General features: G+C 38.8%; 1 pseudogene; it reads left to right on the plus strand.

Annotated features, from left to right (window-relative positions):
- The first annotated feature begins 1970 nt into the window (after window positions 1-1970).
- LOC143628898 (protein CANDIDATE G-PROTEIN COUPLED RECEPTOR 7 pseudogene) lies at window positions 1971-2894 on the plus strand (annotated as a pseudogene).
- Window positions 2895-3511: the final 617 nt, after the last annotated feature.

A 3511-nucleotide genomic window follows, 5' to 3' on the forward strand; every position in this document is an offset into this window, starting at 1 on the left:
ATCATCAAGTGTACTGAGAAAGAAAAGATCCAGTATATGTCACAAATGTTCAAAAGGGAAGCGTTAGAGTGGTGGAACACTTTAATAATGTTAAGAGGCAGAGAACCCATGCATCAATTAACATGGGAAGCATTTAAAAATTTGGTGTTGCAGAAAATATATCCAATGGATGAGATGGATATGATTCAAACAAAATTCCTGAACCACAAGGTGGTTGGAACAAATTTGAAAGACTACATTACAAAGTTTCAAGAGTATTGTATACTTGTTCCTCAATTAGTAACGCCCGAGTCAAGCAAAATAACTCGCTACATCTAGGGGGTTACCAAGGGAGATACGAGACATGGTGAGGTCTCATTTACCACAAACCGCCGTTCCGCCAGGGAACTGACTGGTTATTTAAGGAATGGCCTTATCCGCAATAAGGAAGATGATAAGAAGGGAGAAATTGTTGAAGGAAGAAAGGATGCATGTTTCAAGGGTAAACAGGTGGAGAAGAAGAAAGGAGGATTTACCCCAACAATCCCATTGTGCAAGACTTGCAAAAGACGCTACTTGAGGTGATGTAGATAAGAAGCTTCAACATCAACAACCAAAGTCTGTGATTCCTATAAACAACCAGGACATGTGGCGGCAGATTGTTGGAAGAAAAACATGACTTGCTTTAACTGCAAGAAAATAGGGCATCTTAGTTTTGATTGCCCTAAAAAGAATGTTGTGGGAGGAGGTACTGGAGGAGGTGTTGGAGGAGCGGCACCAAGAATGAAGCAAAGAAAGACAATACTCGAGTCTTTGTACTCGACAGTAAGCAGGTTGCTAACATACCGGACACCATAACTGGTACTTCTTAGTTAATAATGTTTATGTTAGGGTTTTATTTGATGTACAAACCAAAGTTTTATATATTATAATTTTTTAGGCTATTAAACGAACCGTTAACAAAATTAAATAAAACCTTAAATGTAGAAACAACCAATGGTGAGATAGTTAAAATTTCAAAAACCTTAGAAAATGAAAAGATTTTGTTAGCAGGCTATGTCATACATGTTAAGCTATTAGCCATGACATTAGCTAGCTTTGACATAGTCCTAGGTATGGACTGGTTATCCGATAACCATGCCCTTATTATTTGCAACAAGAATACCATAGAACTTCAAGCCCTAGATAATAGAACAATTCAAATCGCCAATGATAATGATGTTGGCCTAGTTAGCATAATCCCTATGAATAAAGCTAACAAATGTCTAAACCAAGGTTGTTTAGCATTTACGGCATACGTTACTGAAGAACCCAAGCCAAAAGAAATCAAGGACGTACCCATAGTTGTTGAATTTCTAGGTGTATTTTCAGAAGAACTTCCTGGTATACCACCTGATCGAGAAGTCAAGTTTATAATAGATTTGATGCCTGGAAGTGATCCAATAGCCAATCTCCATATCAGTTAGCTCCAACGATCACCGCAACTGTGTGTTGGGGCTTATGGAAAGCAATGAATGAGACACTCTTCAATAAAACAAGAGAGTCCATTAATCGGATAAATAAAGAAATCAAAATGTGTTCATTCTTATGGGTAAAATGTAGAGGACAAACAAATGAACTTGATTGGAAGAGTTGGTGTAATTTTTACGTTTTAAACACTTGTAAGACCGGTGTCGTATTATGTTGCTTCACATCTAGCTTCTTGCTAAGTGTTAGAGTCCTTTTAATTAGAAAAAAAGAAAAAAAAAAACTAATCACAAGTAAACGTTGAAGACACCACCAATTTAGTAATAACAATTTTAAAAAACATTAATTGAAATTAAAATATATTTAAGAATTTAACAAAAAGTCCACGGATGCAACAACAACGTGTCTTGACTTGAAAACCAACCCACCCAGGCCGTCCAGCGCGTGACCCTCCCCACCTGTATTTCAATTTCATTCATCATCCCCAATTCTAATGGCCTCCCTCCAACTTCAATTCTAAAGTCTCCCTCAACGTTGTGTCCGTCATGTATAATGTAATCAACAACCGCCGTGATTACCTCCCCGCCGGTAAAACAAGCCTCCCTTCGATTTACTTCATGTTCTTTTTAATCTATGTTTCTCTTTCCGCCGTGTGGGTTTACACCCTCCACCGGCGGAAACCGTCCGTTTTTCGGATACATTACTTTATGCTGTCTCTACTGTTACTGAAAGCCCTGAATCTGCTATGTGAAACCGAGGATAAGTCGTATATTAAGCGGACGGGAACTCCGCACGGCTGGGATGTTTTGTTTAACATTTTTAGTTTCTTGAAAGGGATTACGCGGTTTACACCGGCGGAAACCTTCTTTTCCCTATCATGCCTGGTCGTTTTTGAAACCCTATTTACAAGATAGGGAAAAGAAGGTTTTGATGGTTGTGATCCCGTTGCAAGTGGTGGCCAACGTGGCGCAAGTGGTGATCGATGAGACGGGGCCGTTTGGTCAGGACTCAACGACGTGGAGGCAGGTGTTTTTGTTGGTGGATATAATCTGTTGTTGTGCGGTTTTGTTTCCGATTATTTGGTCGATTAAGAATTTGAGGGAGGCGGCGGTGAATCTGATGAAGTTGACGCTATTTAGGCAGTACTATGTTGTGGTGATATGTTATATTTATTTTACGCGGGTGGCGGTTTATGTGTTGGAGACGATTACGTCGTATAGGTATGCGTGGACGAGTGTGTTGGCGGCTGAGATGGCGACGCTGGCGTTTTATGTGTTTACAGGGTATAGTTTTAGGCCGAAGGTGCATAATCCTTACTTTGCGATTGATGATGAGGATGAGGAGGCTGCGGTTGAGATATTGAAGCTTGAAGATGAGTTTGAGTTATGAGGTTGTTTGATAATGTACTTGTGAGGTTGGTGAAATATAGTGTGTAAAATTATTGATGATGAAACATATATTGGGAGTTTTATTCTTGTTTTGTGTTGTGCTTTGCTTGTAAGTTGTAAGGATCATGATTCATGAAGAAAGGAAAATCAAAGTTGTTTAGGCCAAAAAAATAAAAAGTGAGTTTTGTCCCAAAATTTGGTAGCTTGATGGTAATGTCTACATGAACATGAACATGAGTACATGGCAATGTTGCAAAGTCATGTTTCTTGTTGGTCCCTGGTTGGTGAATGTGGGATTGGGGTCTTTTGACATCACTTGAGTTTACTTGTTATAATTTTTTAGAATAGGAGAATATAATTTGAATAAAGAAGGTTGGAGAGCAACAGAACTCTGATAAGATCCAATTTGTTATGGTGGAAATCACTAAACCAGATGTTTGTTTTAAATCGGAGAGTGCGGTATGATTTTTCAAGGGGATGCCTAAGTCAAACTCTGAACTCAGTGTAGGTCTGGTTAAGGCAACATAATCCGGTCAGAATTGAGCAACTAGGCTTTAAATTAGAAAGTGTGACAGCCTAAACACGAAAAGAAGTTCGCCGTTCTAAAAAGATGTTTGCTTATGGAAATATGATTTCGACTTCAAAGGATGATATATGAAAATCTTTATGGGACAGTT

Source organism: Bidens hawaiensis, unplaced genomic scaffold (assembly GCF_021521415.1).
Source record: "Bidens hawaiensis isolate Kalapana, Puna unplaced genomic scaffold, B.hawaiensis_p1.1 tig00005084_1, whole genome shotgun sequence".
NCBI classification, from domain to species: Eukaryota; Viridiplantae; Streptophyta; class Magnoliopsida; order Asterales; family Asteraceae; genus Bidens; species Bidens hawaiensis.